The sequence below is a fragment of the Callospermophilus lateralis genome, unplaced genomic scaffold, assembly GCF_048772815.1.
Source record: "Callospermophilus lateralis isolate mCalLat2 unplaced genomic scaffold, mCalLat2.hap1 Scaffold_82, whole genome shotgun sequence".
NCBI lineage: Eukaryota > Metazoa > Chordata > Mammalia > Rodentia > Sciuridae > Callospermophilus > Callospermophilus lateralis.
Window position 1 is genome coordinate 5,546,433 of NW_027516260.1, and position 20,761 is coordinate 5,567,193.

General features: G+C 39.2%; 1 non-coding gene and 1 pseudogene across 1 annotated transcript; both read left to right on the forward strand.

Annotated features, from left to right (window-relative positions):
- The window catches only part of LOC143641000 (RNA-binding motif, single-stranded-interacting protein 1-like), a 158,017-nt pseudogene extending 137,827 nt beyond the window's left edge, over positions 1–20,190 (forward strand).
- On the forward strand, positions 116–246 carry LOC143387504 (small nucleolar RNA SNORA3/SNORA45 family). The gene has a single exon (XR_013089853.2). It is a non-coding gene; the product is annotated as a small nucleolar RNA SNORA3/SNORA45 family (small nucleolar RNA).
- Positions 20,191–20,761: the final 571 nt, after the last annotated feature.

Sequence of the window (20,761 nt, forward strand, 5' to 3'; positions counted from 1 at the left end):
CTAGCAGGCATAAGCAGAATTACCCGGGATGGTTCCTGTCAGAGTACTTGGATTCTTGCATGTTTGGCACTTCACCTATGACATTGGAGCCAAGTATAGAAAAGAAACCCACTTTCCCGAGACGCGAGACACATCCCAACATGGCTCTTGTCCTGATGTGCTGGAGTCCTTGGAGAGGATCTGCTGATCTTGATTCACTGGTGGAGGCAATCAGTTCCCCAGTTAGTACCCAGGTCAGAAACATGCCCCTAAAAAAAAAGGAAACCCACGGGCTGGGGTTATGGCTCAATGGTAGAGCACTCGCCTAGCACAGGTAAAGCTCTGGATTCAATCCTCAGCACCACATTAAAATAAAGGTATTCTGTCCAACTACAACTAAAAAAAGGAAGCCGCCTTACACACAGTCCCCAAAGACACTTTCTGAAAATAAACTGAACAGTGAACTCAAGGAGGTCTCTAGAAGACTAAGTGGAAGGAGATCAGCTGCACACATGAGTAGTCACTTCTACATCACCCACCTTCCTGCCAATACACCTTTCATACTCAGGTGACATGGCTGGGTTTCACCATGGCAGCCATACACACCCTGCCACCCAACCTGAGGCATGGTGCACAACGTGTTGTGCATTTTTACACTTCTACGAAAAATCTAAGGTTCCATACCACAACTTTTAATGCAGTCTGTTTCCGAAAGGCTTTTTGAAAATCTGGTGCTTTCATGTCTGGTGTTATCTTATTTGAAAGAGGTTTTGTCTTCTCTTAGAGCAGATGCTTCTTTAAATGTACATTACAGTTTGTTGAAGAAAAGGATTGTTCATAAGATGTCTCCTCTTTCCTCACCCAATCCCTCTTTGTTCCCTGAAAATGTTGGAGCATTGTTCTTTATTTTGATTTGCCTTGGTTTTGAGTCAGGGATGGTTTGCAATAAGTCAGATTTGCTTAAAAAGTTCCCAGCCAGGATGAAGGGACTCACAGCTGCTTTCTCACACAACTTAGGTTCATTCCATAGAGATTTTCAATAACTACTTAATACTTGCTCAATTAAAAATTCCATTGTGAGGAAATAATATGTACCAGTTTTCCACACAGTGACTGTTAGAAACAAGGCTGGAAATTTTAGTTACATAGAATCAGTGTCCAAACTAGGAAACGTGGCCCCAGGCAGAAATAACAGGGTCGCCATGATGATTCAGTTATTTGTCTAAAATGCACTTCCAGTACCTTCCTGTAAAGAGAAAACAGTCTCTGGGAAGACGGGTGGGTGTGGTGTATTAGCTGGGACTCTCCCAGAGCTGAGAACAGCCTCATCACTCCATCTGCCCCACATGTCACTGCTCCCACTTCCTCAAGACAAAGGCCCGCAGTGATTCAGCACTGCAGGAGATGGTGTGACTGCCATGTCTGGGAACCTCTTCATGGCATTAGTGGAGTCAGGAGTAGTCTGTGTGCTAAAGGCGGAGTATGTTTCTAAGTGTCCTGTCCCGGCGCCTGCAGGAGCTTGTTGGATTCTCAGTGTCCTGCTGGTATACACTCTGCCGCAGTGCTCAGATCTGGCCTGCGTCTTGATGGCGCTCCAGTGAAGTGCGGATGCGACAGCTGGCAGGCCGCGTCCAGTCTTGAGCCTGTTCTGCGTCTGCTCTCTGTGTTCCTTTGACTTTTCAGATTGGGCATGTGCCCACCCGAGCTTGACAGGACTTTTCAGATTGGGCATGTGCCCACCCGAGCTTGACAGACACTCTCGCCCACAGTTCAAGTCTCTCTCTATAGCGATCTTATCAGGGCATGTTCCCATGCCAGGAGACAGAACAGGTAATGTGTGAAGGAAGAATTACAATTTTGGGAAAAGGCCTAGAGATGTTTCAGAGGTTTCTGTTGTCCATCTGTTCCCTTAATATTCATCTTAAGCATTGCTACTCTGTACAAACAGAAAATTCTGGCAGCTCTCAAGACAAAATATAGTCAGCCCTCTCTATGGTTTCGTACACACCAGTTTAGCCAACTATGGATTGAAAATATTCAGGAAAAAAAAATTGCTTCTGTACTGAACACATCCAGACTTTTTCCCCAATCATTATTCCCTGAACAATACAGGGTACCAGCTACTTATATGGTATCTATACTGACTGGAGTGTTATACATCATCAAGTAATGATTTAAAGTAGAGCAGAAGATATGCATAAGGGAGAAAGAAGAGAAGACTGATCCAGGCCAAAGCAGAGAAGGCCACTCAACTGCCAAGTTAAAAACCAAGTTAAATGCATTTTGGGTTTTATTGAGAAATTTGCGTTAATGCTAACGTATCGTACGCAGCCTGTCTGTGGCACACGCTAGAACTAGTCCCTAGCAGATCCTGAGGGACAGCTATACACATGAAGACATGTGCTGTGCCCCTGGTACCTGTAGGACGATGGGATCATACCCCCTGGACTGTAGTCTTGTCACATCTCCCTCCTCACCCGCTGTCGCAAGAGAGCAGGGTCTCATGTTCATGTGGTGAGAGGTGCCCTTCAAGGGCTGCTCTAACAAGGAATCATTGCCGGGGAGCAAAAGTGCCAAAGAGTCCTGGGTGGCCAGTGGGGCAGGGGCTGTCTAGCAGACCCAAACCTCAACCATATTCTGTACCACAGAGAGAAAGCTCGTTTTAAATAGTGATAAGGGACCACAAGGAGAGATTAGCAGTGTGTCACCCCCAGGGGACATGAGTGCCATGCCAGGTTTGTGATGGGCTGCACTCAGGGAGCTGCTATTACCATCGACCACACCCAGCTCACCAAGAGCATCTCTGAGCTTTATCAGACTCTGCCAGTGAGGAGCAAAAAATAATGGAGGAATTTTATCAAAGCACAAGGATCTTGGTGGAAGATGTGGGGGTTTTCTAAATGGTGTTTGCCAGTAATTTCATCGTTAACTGTAACTTGCACATTTCTTCATTCGAAGAGAAGCAACCTAGCCAGCCTGCTAGATGCCTCAGAATCAAATCCTGTGGAGGGCAGGCCAATTCCTAAAAACTTCTGAACCTTCTGAACCACAAGTCCCTCAACTAACAGTTGATCTTAATAATTCAAAAGTGTTGAGAGGAGCCAACATTCAAAACTTGAGCTCTGCCAATTGATGCAGCAATAAAAAGAATAGCTGAAAACTCATTGAGACACTGTAAGCATTTGGGGGGAGGAGGGGCACTAGAAATTGAACTTGGGGGCTTTCTACTACTAAGTTACACCCTAACCCTTTTTATTTTTAATTTTGAGGTAGAGTCTTCCTGATTTTCCCAGGCTGGCCTTGAACTTGTGATCCTCCTGCCTCACTTATTCTAAGCACTTTTTATGTTAATAATTTCAATACTTTGAAGTAGGTACTATTATCCACATTTCATTGATTTTGAAACCAGAGACATTAAATACATTGATTTTGAAACCAGAGACATTAAATAATTTGCAGAGTCGCTAGCTCATAAATTTCAAACTCAGGGACACTAACCCTGAAGCTAGTGCCCTGGCCATCATGCAGTACGATCAGATTGACAGTGATTTTAAAAAGATAAATAAGATACAGAAATGTCCATAAAGTGTTATAAGAATAAAGAAAACTGGGTACAATAGCACATGCCTGCAGTCCCAGAGACTCAGGAGGCTGATGCAGAAGGATCTCAGATTCAAGGCCAACCTCAGCAACTTAGCAAGATCCTATCTCAAAGTAAAAAAAAAAAAAAAAAAGAACTGGGAGTGTAGCTCAGTGACAAAGTGCCCCTGAGTTCAACTCCTAGTTAAATAAACAAATAAGCATGACTCCTTTTCAAATGGAATACTATGTAACCATTGACAAATGACTGTATAACAAGATAGGGAAAGATCCACAATAGAAATGGTAGAAGAAAAGTATCTGTCATCACAAATGTGAAAAATAAATGACGTGGAAAAGCAGTGAAAATAGAATATTAAAATATTTATGGGGGGCAATAGAGGATATTGAGTTTTTGTTTTCTATTTAACATGATTTTACTATTGTCACATTGTTCTTTTAGTGACCCTTCTTTGGTGGGTTGGGAAGAGAGGTGAAAGAACCAAAATCGAACCATGCAGAAATGAAGCTGATATGAAAAAATTGCAAACGGTACTCTTCTCAACCTGAATGGTAGCCAGCAACACTGTGTAAGGCATAGTAAAGGAGGAGAGACCAAATACCATCAAAGCCCCCCTGGGAGAAGTGTTCACAGAAAGTATAGCTGTGCCCATTGGATAGGACAGAGGGGCTAAAACAGGAAATGGTGTTGTTCACATAAAAAATTAATCTTAATAAATTAATATTTATTGGTTCCTTAGGTTGAAATTTTTACCAGGTAGTTCCTTACATATTGTTTGTGATAATGTTACTTTAAAAACGCCTCACTATGAAAGCTAATGATGGTTGCTGAGTGATCTGGTTTTCCAAAATTGATGGGAGAAACTTCTATCGAGGGCAGTTTACATTTTGCAGAATGTTAATTGAGATAAAATACTGCGTAACTAGAAAAAATGGTACTTTGGAAAGAGAGGTCATTCCATCTGTTTGTGCATTTCATCATCAGACATGACAGTACTAAGACCTCACATAGGACAGGCTGAGGAAAGGTTCATTTCAATATCTGAGCCCAAATCACTGTAGAGTCTGAGCTCAAAAGACAGGTTAAGGAAACTGCAGAGATGTGCAATCAGGCATTTGTAAAATATCATCCCTCTCTCAAGTTTGGTTGAGGGCATATTAAGAGTCCAGTAATGCCATGATCATAGATGGCTCTTCAGCGGATACTACGTATGATCAGTGTTTGCATCTGAGGTGTTGCCTTGGGCTTCTCACAAGTGTGCAAGGTCACGGTCACACCATGATTGTCAGGCTTTGGGGATGCATGTTCCTATTGGTTCTGATGAGGAAGAAAATAACTTCTCTATCAGTTGATGAGGAAAAGAACCTGACAGATCTCATGAGATATCTGAGATTTACCCTTATTAAGGGGAAATTCAGCCTAGAACACTGTGCATAATTAGCAAAATAATCAATTTGGGGTAGATTATATACTTTTTATATCAATTTAATTTCAGGAATGTGTCTCAAATCACAAATCCTGTTAGAACTCTTTGCAGTTATTGTTTTGAACAATTAAGAGTTGCTAATATAGAAAAATGACCACGTAAGAGATTATCACTGGTGCTGGGTATATAGTTCAGTTGGTAGAGTGCTTACCTCACATGCACAAGGCCCTGGGTTCAATCCCCTGCACCACCACCAAAATAAAAAAAAGAGAGATTGTCACACACTAATTTTGCGAAGTTAATATGCCCAAGCTTCGCTCATAGCCCTATTACTAGCTTTTATGGCACTTCCTGTTCTCAGTATCTGCCTTCTAAAACACAACCAAAGAGGCAAGCTGGAGGATCCCTCTGTAGAATATGCCAACATCCCACACCATCTCCCTTCAGCCTGTAGCCTGCACATTAGGCTCCCAGAAGCAAACTGAAGACATCCCTTCATTTTGAAGGAATTACAGGAGAGACTAACCAAAGATCTCTCAATTTTTAACAAGCTTGCACACACTGAAAAATAAGTGGCTTCATGGTACAGAACTGGGTGTTTTGTTTTTCTGTGCAAAAATCTAACTGAAATTCTCTTACCCTTGCTTAGCATCATGGTGTCAGATAAAATATATTAAGCCCATTTGCCACCTACAACACCTGTAAGTCTTCACCTAATTTGCTTTTCCAGAGCACACAGAGAAACATTAAATTTCAGGCATGCATTCTTTCTCGCCACACTCTCCAAGTCAATGGAGCAGTGATTGTGAAAGACAGACGGCCGCTGTCCCCACATCAGTACTTTGCTTCCACATAACATTTCTATTTAGAACAAATCTCTCTAAAAACAGTACTTTGTCCTGTAAATGACTAAATGAGTTTTCATAAGATTGGAAATATTCTCTTCCCCATTAAATTGCATGCCCCATGGAGGCAACAACTCAGAACTGCCACTGTACCACTGGCTCTTGTGTCCCTGCCACATAGTAGGGCATTAAAACTTCAACTGATAAGGAGACCAGAGAGAATTTTGATAAAAGAAAAAAGCTGTTAGAATTTTATATTGCTTCACAAGCAAGACTTGGGCACTCCTAGTTCACTGAAACAAGGAGCCAGCAACATGTAAAAACTGGGTCATTTCCACTGGTTACATTCTTTAAAAACAAGAAATTTGTTTGGCCTAAGAAATTACTGCCAGTACACACTGTTTCTACTACTTACCTTTTTGCTTTTAGAGGAAAATAACATATCTTAATGGCAGCACAAAAATCAGGTAGTAAATATAATTCATATTTGAAAGATTCAACTACATCTTGTTCCATGTGTTTCTGTGTGTGTGTGTGTGTGTGTGTGTGTGTGTGTGTGTTATTTTAAATACCATATGTATTTGCAAACATGCCCTTACCACATATTTTAGCAGACTTCATTCTTACCTGAGATCTGCTTTTTTCTGACAGGACAGAATCTAGATGAAAGCACATTAGAAGGACATTACATCCAAATAGGAACATTGGCCGTTTATTTAACAAGTGAGCTTCAACATGCATCAGGGTCTTGCTACCAAACTGCCTTCATTCACACCTGCCCGCCGAGACAGCCCAAGAGAAGCTTCCAGAATGAGCAACCTGGTCACCTTCTTTCCCTGGAAAGAATTATACTAATTGAGGAAAACAGTTTGTATCAATCACTGAGCACAGGAAGCGCTTTATAAAAATTAGTTAAATTTCAGTCTAGGTGCTAGTTTTTATAAACCCTCTAGATAAAAGTGTCTGCCACAAAGTGCCAGCTCCACAGAGTTTATTATACTCTTTGCCCTACAGGAGTATATGGAAGCAAGACCTTATAACCTTAAATATCATTGGAGAAAACATTCTACTATGAGGCCCTTTCTAGATGTGCAGAGAGTGAGATCTTGCCTTTCTTCATCTGAGTTCTTGTTCTGTCCGTCATTGTTAAATGAGGCCACCACCACCCACCACACACACACACACACACACACACACACACACACACACACACACACAACCTGCATTTCAGGCCTGCTCTTAACACGCTTTCACATTGACCCAGGAGCCTGAGGAGAGTTTCAGTGCTAGAATTTTAAGTAGCATTTGCCCTCAAAGGTGAGTAACTTTGAAAGATTCCAGGTATAAAAAGTCCTTATTTGCAGAAGATTTTGTCCTTTATTCCTTCCTACTTGGATGCTATTTCTCAGCCCTAGTTTCTACCTGTCCCTTAATCGCCCTGTAGTAGAATTAATATCAGTGATTATAAAACTTTCTTGCTTCATTGTATCTGTTCACTGTCTGTAATTGGTAAAGGTAGAATTTCTAAAAACTCAATTTTTTTGAAAAGACAAGTAGTATGGTTTATCTGTATTCTGGGATTTGGCTGCAGTCCATCTTCTATCATACCCAGTTTGCCTTCTATGGAAGTTCCATATTCAGGAAAGCTCAGGTGGAGGTATTAGAGACAAGAAGGTAAACAAAGGAACACTAAAATTCTCACCAGACACCTGACATTTTTACTTTGAACAACTACTACCTGTATTAGTCCATTTTTTCATTACTATAACAAAATGTGTGAGGCTGGATGACTTAATAAAGAGGCTTATTTAGCTTATAGTTCTAGGGATTCAAAGGTATAGTGCCAGTATCAGCTTGCCTCTTGTGAGAGCCACATGATAGGTGGTATCTCTACGTGAGCATTATTACAAGACCAAGCCAGAGAGCAATTCAGGGTTTGGGCTTGCTCTTGTAAGAACACAGGATCCTGCAAGAACTACCTCCACTCCTTCTTAGGTTTGACCTAAGGACCCTCCTGTGTGCTTCACCTAAACATTGCCACACTAGGGACCAAGCTTCCAACATGTGAACTATTTATTTAGGAAATCATATCCAAACCAAAGCATACCCAGAGTACAGTTGCCATTCAGAAATGAATCCCATTCCAACCCATCCTTCAGGAGTGGTTCAACCCAGGAAGGGAAAAGCATACCAGCCAACAGCCTAGACAGCTCACCGAGATGGAATCACATACAGTTCGGTGTTTTGTGTTTTGGCAGAGAAATGTTGAGAAACACTATTGCCTCTACCCTGTCATTAGCGGGTGGATAATAGTGATATAAAATAAGAGATGAATTAGGATTATAAGCGGCAAAGGAGAAAGGAGTAAATTTTCCACAAGTAATATTTTTCTCTTCATGGTTATTTAAGTTTGAAACAGAACTTGAAAGTAGTAATCATGGTTCTACAGTAGACAAAGGATGGAATGTGGGAACCAGTTGGGAAGGTGTGAGTGCCTTTATTATATTAACAAGACGCATGCAGAAAAATGCACAACTTCCAGGAATGCGCTGCTGCTTCTATCTCAGAAAAGCAAATTGAAAAAGGAAGTCAGGGGTGGCCTATTCTGCTGCCTGTGGTTTGTTATTATGTCTCTTAGTTCTAATGAATGTGTCTCCTTTCAAAGAATCTCTGCATCTTTTCTACATTTGTTGCTTGGATTTCCCTTTGTCTCATTTTTGTGAGACGGACACTTGGTTAAAAAAAAAAAAGAAAAAAAAAAACTCGCCAAGTGGAATGGTTCAGGTACAGAAAAGTCTTTAAATGGGACGGGCAGGTGTTGGAAGCTTTCTCACGATGACAGACTTCACTCCTGTGTCCCAGGAACAAATGAGGTCTGTGTGTATCCATTCATTGATTCAGCCTCTAGGTAAGAAGCACCTATCAAGTGCCCTTTGCTTAGACACTGGGGATGCAGTGATGACGGAGCACACAGGAAGGAAAAGCAGGCATCAGGGAACACAGACTTAGAAATGCTGCAATTACAAATAGGGGTATGTGCTACAAAGGGGGGACTTGTTTTCCACCAGGAGGAGTGGAGGTCCCTCTGAGGAATGTTAATGGGAAGCTCCAGAGGCATTTGCAGCTGGAGGAGTGCAGGGTGGCACAATCCTATTTTCATTTGAAGATTATTTGAGTGACTGTTTAAAGGCAGAATTGTAGAGAAGCCAGAAGGCAAAGAAGTGCCCGTTAAAAAAAAAAAAAAAAAAAAAAAAAAAAAGCACCAAAGTGAATGGGAAGATTCCTTTGCTTCTTCAACAAAATGGCCCTTCAGATGTTTTCATGATGCCCTGGTTTGGAAATAATAACCAGTGTGTTATTCTATACTAAGATCTTTCACCAGTGGCTGATTTTCTAAGGGTCTGAAGAAGCTTCTGCCTTGCAGTGTTCTATTAGTTCCCTCCTAGCTCTCACGCTGCTCCCACTAAAAAAGAAATCCCGTTACGCTTGTCACCTGTGCGTGCGCACGGTTGTGGTTTTGTAATATTTTTGCCCGATCACTCAGCTCCTACAGAACCTTTATTTTGCAAATTTGTGGATGGAGGACAGAAGAAGAGACAGAACCCAAACAAATACATCCCTAATGGAAGACCATGGCCCCGAGAAGGAGAGGTGAGACTTGTAAGTCCTTTCTTAACTTCAGTGTGGGTATACAGTCGTGGGCAGCTCCGAAAGGTCACACAGGCATCTCCCTTCAGCTGCCTGGGTCACACCTTTCTGCCAGCACGTTTTCATTCAAGTAATGCTCAGACTGAGACCCTTCCCTCTGTGTGTGTGGGGGGGTGCTCACAAAGTGACAGTTCTCCACATAGATGGTACAAACAGCTGTGTTCCCCAGCTAGCTGCCTAAGTAGGAGGCTCTAAATTGCTATGGAACTGCAAGAGTGTTTTGAAGGTCTTTTATGCCATGGTTTAGGTATGACCATTTAGAAGGGTTTACATTTATTATATTCAAAAAGTATTCTAAATAACATTAAAATAAATGTATTTGTCATTGAGGGTTTTTTTTGGGGGGGGGTTGTATGTTTATTTAATCTTGTTCTTTTGAATAGTTTTTTTTTTAACCTTCAATTTCTTAATAAATTATTGGGCCTCCACTTCTCTATATTTCTTTTCAATGAATTGTTAAGATAATTTTTAAAAATAGCATACAGGTCCCAGAATGTCTGGAGAAAATGTTCTAGAATCTGGACCATCCAGTGATAATCACTAGCCACTTGTGGCCATGTGTACACTTGAAATGTAGCTGTTTTGCTAGAGAGATTGAATTTTTCTATTTAATTTTAAATAGCTACATGTGGCTAATGGCTACCATATGGGACAAGCAACAGGTCTAGAGCTTAATTCTCTTACTGAGCTTACAATTATGCTTGGCTATAGCAAAAAAAAAAAAAAAACATTTTTATCAAATGTTACTGTTACTGTCTTATGTTGCAATGTCTAAGAAATAGCATTATCAAATCATGCCTTTCCAGCTGAACGTTTATGTCCTTCTCTTTCCTGTAGGCTGGAATGACACTCCCTTACGACCCGACCACAGCTGCTATACAGAACGGGTATGTTGTTATGATAAATGCGTAATGGCTTGAGGGAAATTAAAGGTGGAAAATATCGTTTTTCCATGAATTATTCCACTTAAAGGATTACTTAATACAGGCTTTTGTGTTTATTCTAGATTTTATCCTTCACCATACAGTATTGCTACAAACTGAATGATCACTCAAACTTCTTTTACACCTATGTTGCATCTCCTGTATCTGCCTACCAGATTTGTACCTTTAGGATTTGTCAGTAGTGCAACAACTTATGATCGTGAATCTCTGCTGCATTTGTTAATGTGTCTTAAAAATCTGAATATTTATAATGAAATTTAACTCATTTATGCAGCTTTTGGGTACCCAATTTAGAATTAGCTGCTTTTGATTTGGTAGACTAATTTGCTTTTATGTTTAGGAAAATATATAAAGCCAGGGAATTGGTTGCCCATTATCTGTCCTTGGAAACATGGCAATTTAGAACTGAGACAAACCCACATACTTCCTCCACTATCCGCCCAGCTTTTAGATGCCAGGTGTCCCAAAAACTGAAATTTAAGAGAAATGCCATTAGGTAAAATACAGAATAGGTGTGTATCTTGCTTTTATTTGTTTGTCAGCAGAAACTAATAAAAGAAGTAAATATGCTTATACACAAAGGAGTGTCAGTTAGGTTACATTCAGTAAACAGTGCAGATGAGATTTGGGGTCTACCCACCAAAAGAAAGAAAAAAAAATAGAGGCAGCTCTATTTTATATATGTTATTTTGTGCAGAGGCTTTACCTTAAATTCCCAACTGAAGAAATCTATTAAGCACTATCATAAGGTCAATCTGATTATACTTCAGGGATAGCTCCTCTTTTACATGACCCCAAGAGTGCACGTGCCCTCTCCCCTGCATCAGAGCCCCTCCAGATGTTGACTGCCCAGTCCAGACAGGAGCTTCTAATGGAGTTCAGTTGCAGAGAAAGAGAGTTCTCTTCTCTTGACTATTGGTATTCTATGGGACTAAACTAAACTTTGGTGTATTCTTGTTTTAACAACAATTGAATTAGATGTTGTAGTCCTGATTTCTGATCTTAGAGGACTACAATATCTAATGTAACAGCTGTGTTATTTGACTTCTGTAACCTCAGATTCTTCATCTTTAAAATGGGTATAATAATAGTTTGTCTCATAGGTTTGGAAAAGTTACAGGACTGAGTCTATGAAAAGTGTTAATGAGCACTCGAAATATTAGCTGTGATTACTATTATCATCAGTAGCTGGCTTATAATAAAAATATATTAGTTATACTTCTTAAATAATAAATTGGTTAACCTAAGCCAATGTCAAAGCTGGTTCTGTCTAAAAAACATAAAAGTAGCTTTGAATAACAGAAAAGTGACTAGATGCACTAAAACTGAAGGGGTTGTTAGGGTTTTATTGTCTTTTTGTGTTGCTGGGGATTGCACATGTGAGGCAAGAACTCCACCACTAAGCTACATCCCCAGCCCTAAGACTGAAATTTTAAAGTAGTCATCACCACCTCTCTCAGCCTTTAGATTATTGTATGTTCCTTCCCCTGATTGTCAGTCATTTTCCCTTTTCTTTGTTCTCTGAGAGTCATTTATACTTACCATGGTTCTTCAACCTGCTGGGTATAGAAGTCACTTAATGCCTCTTTAATTGTGTAGTACTTAAGATTTCTATATTTTCCTTGCATTTTCCCTAATAATTCCTATGTCTGATGTTAAGAGATAATTTTGAACTATCTGAACTTAGAAATCTGTCATTTATATATCATTAAAAATAGGGGCATGTATAAGCTTATTCTTAGGCAAATGAAAGATTGCACATATTAATTTCAACATATGCTGCTATAGATATTTCAGCTATTATGGTTTTTCTCCACTACCTTTTCCCTTCTTTAATATGAAATCAATGTGCATTTCAGAATCATTTCATAGAATAAAAAATTAGAAGGCCAGTTTGGTAATAAATTTGATATAGCTAACTGGAAACAACGTTATCATTTCAAAGGCCTGATTTCCTCTCCTGGGCATTCTGTATACTAAGATACCTGTGGAATTCCATTCTCTTTCCCTGACACTCAGTGCCATAACATCTCAGACGGATACTTAACCCCATATGTTCAGGGACCAGGTAGGGCCAGTGAATGAGCTTTAAGTGACCTGTGCTGCAGAATGTCACTTGTGTGTGTGCAATTAGTGGGGGTGGGGGCAGTCTCTTTCTTTATTAGGTTTTCAAGGGGATCTGTGACCCCAAGATGGCTAAGAACCAGTGGAAAGAGTTTAAAAAGCATAGGTTATTATTGCCATTTTCTAATTAGGGAACATTGAGGAATAGAAATCGACCATAGCTGGCTTGATGCTTAACAGAGAAAATTGGATTAGGACTCACAGCCCTTAACCTCATAATGCTGTACCTGACTAGATTATAAAGACCGAAGCATATCAAAACTGAGTGCATTTGGCCCACATTGGGATGTACAGGGAACTGCTTGCCTCCCTGTGATTTATCCAAGGAGGGCCCACCACTCGTGTTGGAGTGGGCCTTTCCCTACTAAATCACCATATGCTTATGTAGTTGGATTTGAGAAATTATTAGCATCTGCAAGAAACCACCAGTACCCCAGCGGGGAAAGGCTGCACTCCAGATAACTGAAATGTTAACAAGGCAGAAGCACTTAACTTTGGTCTGCCTTAGGTGGCAAAGGAAACCAGAGAAAACAAGTATCGGGGCTCTGCTATCAAGGTAAATCACAATGCATTCTTCCCCCATGACTCTTCCCCATATTCTCTCTGTAGAATCTCTGAAGTTGAAACTAGGGGACAGGATACAAGAAGGTTGTGTTAAGAATTGGAAACTGAAACATTTTTTTAACTACATAGACTCTGGAAATCCCTGGGCATCAAAAAGGGACTGATGTATCCCTCTCCTGAGTGGCAAACGACACAAGCCAGAATTCCTGCCACAAGCCTGACCCTCACATCTTATTTCTCAGTTCAGAGGGTCTTTTTTCTGTGTGGATGCCCTTTTAACTGTAGATGTCAGATATAGTTACTAAAGTTTAATTTCTTCAATCTGAATTTCAGATATTTATTTTCCTCACTAAGTAGAAATTATTAAGTACTATGTAAGATTTTTGAAACCTAATGTCCTGAGTATCAAAGAGAGATTGAATTTGGTTATTTTTATTAAGTCAGCCCATACTTTGAGGGTTAGTTTCTAATCAGATGCTCTAGAATTAATCCTCTTTCATCCATATCCTAAAGCACCTAGTTCATACCTTGATTGTAACACTTTTCACTAATTTGAGACGTTTTACATACTTAACTTCTCTGCTTTAGACAGTAAATTTATTGAGGGTGGGTCCCATGTCTTATTCATCTTTTTCTCTTTGTTGCCTGATACTCAACAAATACTTCTTGAGTGGGCCAATAGAAATTGGTTCTAAATAATTATTTCATCCCATTCAGAGTGACCAGTTTGCCAAGAATGCTAACTGCCTTATAATCTTTTTACTCATTGATAGTATTGTTTCCTTATTTTCCTTCTGTAGATTTTTAACACAATTAAAAGAGAACTAGGCAATAATTACAATGGAAATCATTGTTTCTTTAAAATTCTCCCTTTTCTAGGTGCAAAGTCTTTCTTGGATGCAACCTCAACCATATATCCTGCAGCAACCCGTAAGTTGTTCACCTCAGTGGCCTAATGTTCTGCCTGCAAGTAAGCCATGTGTGTACTCTTCAGGTTAAAACCCCTTGCAAAAGGTGATAAGGGACTTGGGAAATTTTAAGCATGGAATATGAAAGTGCACAAGTTTAAAATGAATCAGTAGTAAGCATTAAATAAATTTGTTCATAAGAATTTAAAACATACTCCGTTGGAGGGCAGTACACAATTTCTTGCTCACATCAGTTCTGGGGGGATATTTGAGTCACAATGTTTTACAATATTTGATAAAACCACACTCATGGTTTTACTCTGTTTAATGCAACCCTAAAGTAAAGATGGAGATTTTCATCTGTGTTATTCGCCTCTTTGGAAATCAGGTACAGTGTAGTATAATGCACTCTGATAAATAACAAATGTGATTTCTTTGGTGACTTGAACACTTGTTGATCTAATGTGTATCTAGTACTACTTTTTCTAAATGAGCTATTCTTCAGATGAAATCACAAAGCTAAGCATGCCTACACTGACCTGCATGCTTACTGTTAAGAAAGCCATAGACTTGGACCTCAGCTTTCTGGTGACAAGTGCAGAATGGGGATCCTGATAATCAGTTTAAAGAGTTTGTGAGATAAACATAGATCTGTTGCTTAGGAAGAGAACTTGGCTCTTGGTCTTAAGATGAGATGGAAATTCGTCTCAGAATACCTCTCCTAAAGTGGGCACTGTACTATATGACTGTATGTATGAAATAGCAATTCAGGCATAACTAGTTTTGAACAAGAAATGCTTGAGATGACCTTTAGGAAGCTAATAAAACAGGTTGATATTTATAACACAGGAAAATACATCTTTGATGCTTATGAATGCACATGTATTATGTGGTATATACACATTTCATACTGGGACACATACGTGCACATATTCATGGCCATGTGTGGATTTGTGATGTGTATTATGTGTACATGAGCAAAAAGATCAGGAAACTCCTTCCCCATTTTCTGGACTTCTGAGTCATGTTAATCTTACTCTGTGCTTTTGATAATGCACATTAGAAGTAGAATGTATCTTTTTTCCCCCTTTGACAACTTTTAGAGACAAAGATTGCACATATTTTAGTTTATCATCTTTCAGGAGACATGAGGAATGTATATAGAACGTTGCTGAGAATTCATTACCGTTTCCCACCCAGATCCAAATTGCCTGCCTGCGCACATACCTCTGCCCACAACTGTGCATATCAATAATTAGATTATCAGTAAAACAAATAACTTATTTAAAGGATATCAGTTACAATGATGCCAGAATGTACATTAGTACTTGTGGAGTATGTTAGAATACTTGCTCCATCAGGTAATTGGCCAAATGCAAAAGAGGAATGATAAAATCCACAGTTTATAGAAAAAATTGAACAATTAAAGTCCAAAAATAATTAATTTTGGTGTAGATGGTCAGTGAACCATGATCCAAGCATTAAAAATGATGACAGTGACAACTGTGAAATCTGTTAATTTTTTTAGTGCAATGCTAAGTTAAAAGTAAAAACCCAAGATGTGAAATTCTTCATGTTCTCTCATTGCAACTATGGAGAAACATGCAGCGGCAGGAAGGGGCACATTGTGGTTGTTATGGGAGAGGCTGGATTATAAGTGATTTTTTTTCTTCCCTGTTTTCTTAAATATATTTAATTTAGTCCAGAGCAGTAGCACACACCTGTAATTCCAGCAGCTCAGAGGTTGAGGCTGGAGGATTGCAAGTTGCAAACCAGCCTCAACAATTTAGTGAGATCCTGTCTTAAATAAAATGGGCCAGGAATTTAGCTCAGTGGTAAAGCATACCTAGGTCCAATCTCCAGTACCCCAAATTTTTTAAAAAATTTTGATTTTTACTGACCAATATTTTTTAAATGAAATGGAAGAACTTGGAATTGGTTGGTTAATGTTCCCTCTTTTGGCACCAGAATCACAAAAAGTTCTGAGAACCACCGAGTGAGTGAAGAATGCTCTTGATCCCAACAACTTAATCTTGAAACAAAGGGCTCTCTTTATAGAACATTTTTAAACAGATCATTATTATTGGTCCTATTCTTTTGCAGCTACAGAAAACATCACCTGTCTTTTTTAAGCATTTTATACCTTTGCCAGCCAAGGAGAGTCTGTAATCTGTGCTTGCTATTATAGCTCCTCCTGCTGGACTAGCTTCCCAGTTAAGTGAGGGTAGTTGTTAATGCAGGAATTTTTGTGAAGTGAATATCAAAATACCATTTCCCCTAACACTCTTACAAAGTCTCAGGAAAAGCAATCTATTAAGACTTCTGAACCTTATTTATTATTGATACTCCTTGCCAGTCTGAAAGATGTTATTTTTGCTTCACATTACTCACAAAGGGATTTCCTTTGCAAAAGGTAATTATAGAATCTTAACTACTCTCATTTTATCCTTTGTTGCTTCTGTCTCCCATCCACAGGGTGCCGTGTTAACTCCCTCAATGGAGCATACCATGTCACTACAGCCTGCATCTATGATCAGCCCTCTGGCCCAGCAGATGAGTCATCTTTCACCAGGCAGCACCGGAACAGTAGGTGGCAAATTAATATCATGTGTCTCTGCAAATAGAGGAGGGTCAATTAATGCACCCCTGTGCCTACCCTATAGAATCACAGGTTCGATGATGACAGTTATTATGCCTGGCCCCAGCCCCACCCCACATTGCCTTCCAAAACGAAAAAACTCAGATATTTCTTGATTAAGTGAAAAACTGAAAATCTGTTCTCTAGGTTTCCCCTTTGCCAAAATTTAGCACTCACACATGGCCACATCTAGCTTCTTCAACTAATGTCACTGGTATATCATGAAGTACCATTTCATGCAGCAAAGGATGAAGGTGACACATGGTAGCAAAAATAGGAAATATTCCCTCACCTATTCCTTCTGTTTTAGAATTTGAGAGCACTGAATCATGATATTCGTGACTTATTTCACTAGAGTCCAGGGGACTTGGTAGAGTAATGAGGTTGACCTGGTACTAGATCCATGTTGGTTTGTTTATAGTTTAAATTGTAAGAGATGCCCACAGGAGTTTGATGCAGCCTGTATCTATAGTGGCTCAAAAGAACAAAGGGTGGTGCATTTTCCCCTCTTACACTCAAAACCAGCAGCAACTTCTTGTGCAGACTAAGCCAGAGCCAGACACAGCCTGAGATGGACCAGAAATTCCTCCTGCCTTTAAGAGTTAGTGACTTCAGCATCAGGAAATCAGGATTCCCTGGCCTAATCTTCAATGATAGGTCCAATAAGTCATCCACATTTAGGTCTCCACCTGTAAAAACAGTACTAGGTAACAACTCAGGGAGCTGCTAGATGATAACAAGGTCTTCTGAGAAAAGATCACCTAGAATGATGCATTAGTGATATTGAATTATTCACTATGACAGACTTTAATGATCTTCACCTGTGTGTTTCTTTGTTAGGAAATCCAAAGACAACATGGAATTTATAGTTTGACAAATTCCTTCCATATGACATATTTACATGGACTAATAAACCTTTGAGGGTAGCGTATTTAAATTTCTTCTTGGAGAACTCCATATATTTTATATCCAGCTCAAAATTCCCTGAGTACTCCCGATTTTGCATGGTTTTCCATTGTCCATCCTGACCTCCTCCTCCTTTTCAGTACATGCCTGCAACGTCAGCTATGCAAGGAGCCTACTTGCCACAGTATACACACATGCAGACGACGGTGGTTCCTGTCAAGGTTGGTGCAGAGTATTAAATGGCCATTCTGGCAATAGGTAGTTTCAAAAATGGGTGAATTAAGTAAAACTGAAAGTAAAATCTATCAAAAGTCAAATATTTGCATAAAAGGATTGACTTTAGAGGGAATATGTTATTTGGGACTATAAAATATAATTGTTACAAATTAGGATAACAACATCCAGGCCACATCCCCAAGAACTCCTAGAAATATTTTTCAAGCTTGTAGCACCTTTTTCACCCCTCCAGAGCTCTATCTTGTCACCCCTAAAATGAGATAAAATTGGAGTTTGTAATCCTAGTCCTAAAGATTGTATCAATGGTGATACTCACAAAAAGAAGTCAGTCATAATTCAGATAGTAAATGAAAAAGGAAAGCTGATGTAGCAGACGTGGGAGAGAAGCCATACCTATTTTTATAGAGGCTGTTAGTGTAGCTAAATAACTCTTGGTTCTTGTCACTGGAGGTGGTATGGAAGAAGTCTGGCATCTGATTATGATTGGACCGGAAACAGCATTTTCCATCAGAGTATCCTTAAAATTCCAAGGAAAATACTCAGCTCATTTGCTCTTTCCCAGTAGGCACTGGGCAGAACCCAAAGGCTCCCATTTCCAAAAAGGGCCAAAGAACCATGCCTTCTTATTATTTGCCTTTCAGTGTGCGGAGCCCACACTTATCCCACAGTTATCGGAGCCCACAATTCTTTATCAGCAATATTGAAACCCTCCAAAAACTTTGAAAATAAAAATTCTCTTTGTGACTAACTTCTTAGCAAAAATTCTGACCTTTCAAAAAACCCAACTTGAACTGAGACAAGGTGATACATTTGTCCCAGTTACTGTGTTTATGCACTCGGTTCTATATAGAATTACTGATATGTTTTATTATGAGGGACATCCCTAAGCCCTACTTGAGGGTATTATATGATATACAGCATATTTCATACCATGTCTCAGATTCTGAACCTTGAAAATGATGAATTCTAAATCACATCTGACCCCAGGGAAAAACAGATTAAGAAATTTGTTTGATAAATGTAGCTTGATCAGAATAGAGAAGTCAAAGATTTGGATGGGAGGTGCTTGGTGTCTATCAGCCATTTCAGCTACTTGAGGGAATGACCTAAAAAGCTCTGCATAATATTAAGAAATTCACTTTAAAAACTGCTTATTTTCAGGTGTATGCCTTTGACTTAGACCCAAGTAGCAGAGTTAAGATTTTACCACTAACACATTTCATCTGCTCTGCTTTGTTGTAGGAGGCGAGTGGTCAGCAGCAGGTGGCTGTAGAGATGTCTAATGACCATTCTCCATATTCCTTTCAACCCAATAAGTAACTGTGAGGTATGAGAGAAAGGTCTCCATTACCAAGGCGCCAATCAGGCAGTCTGTGGTTCCCTTATCAAAATGATGCTTAGAATAACTCAGATCGATCATACTTGATTTCATTATAGCCAGGGCATCCAATCTTGTTAAAATGTTAAAATCAATAATTTTGTTAGTTTGCAGATTCACTGTTCTATGCAAAAAGAATAACACTTTATATTGAAATCAAACACATATACACACACTCCTCGAACCCTCAAAAAAAAAAGATCTATAACATCATAGAACATCTTGTATCAAACTTATTATATAAGTATCCTATACTGTATTCTCTAGTACTCAAAACTAAAGGCAATTTAGCATCAGATGTTGCTTTATCAAGCATTACAAGATTAGTCAAAACTCAGAGCCAGGATATTGCTAGTGTCAGTATCCTTAGATTAAAAGATTGTATTCCCCAAGTACCATTTTTTTTTTACTTTACCATGTATACTATAGTAAAATATCTATATGGAACCTGGTTTCTGGATTGCCCTAGTGACAATATGTATTGTTGGTTTTTATAAAGTCACCCTTGATCTTTGGAGACCCATATGTATTTGGCACTGATTCCCTTAGAGAGGAAAGTACTTTGCAAGTCCCAGATTGAAAGGCAGATTCAAAACATTGAAAGTGACCATCAGGTCCAGAGTTTGCATCTCTCCATGAAACATCAGTGATCAGCACAGCCTTTTTCAAATACATCTCTCTTTAAATAAGATTATAAGCTCTATGGTGTATTATATCGAGACCACAAAAGTACTTGTCTTTTATCTTTCTCTTGCAGATGTACAGAAGGGTGTTCTTACATGAAGAAGGGTGTGAAGGCTGAACAATCATGGATTTTTCTGATCAATTGTGCTTTAGGAAATTATTGACAGTTTTGCACAGGTTCTTGAAAACGTTATTTATAATGAAATCAACTAAAACTATTTTTGCTATAAGTTCTATAAGGTGCATAAAACCCTTAAATTAATCTAGTAGCTGTTCCCCTGTACAGGTTTATTTTAGTAAAAAACAAAACAAGAAAAAAAAAACACCAAAAAAGATTTTTATCAAATGTTATGATGCAAAAAAGAAAAAAAAAACAAAACTTCAATTTCCTGGGTATGCACAAAGACCATGAAGACTTATCCGAGTGCATGACCGGATTTTTGAGGTTTTGTTCATTTTGTGTTTAATTTGTGTTTTTTTCAGCTGTATGAAATGGGCTTTCTGAAGTTTAACTAGTCCGACTTCACCCATGGTGTTCCATGCTTGCCGTGCAAGTGTTGCTGTAACTCAGTGTTGCCGTCATGTCTCTTTCCTTAGCTTTCCGTTTTTCTTTCAACGTAGTGTGAAGTGTCTTATCCTTTTCTATGAATTCCAATTTGCCTTAACTCTTTTGATGCTGTAGCTGTTTCAGTAAAAGTTAGTTCAAACTAATGATGTAGAATGCTTTGACCAAATGAGCTGGTCTATTATGCCTTGTAAAACAGCAGAATAGGGCTTTTAAAAGGTAGTCAATAAAAGTTGCTGAAATTTTGGCTTTTT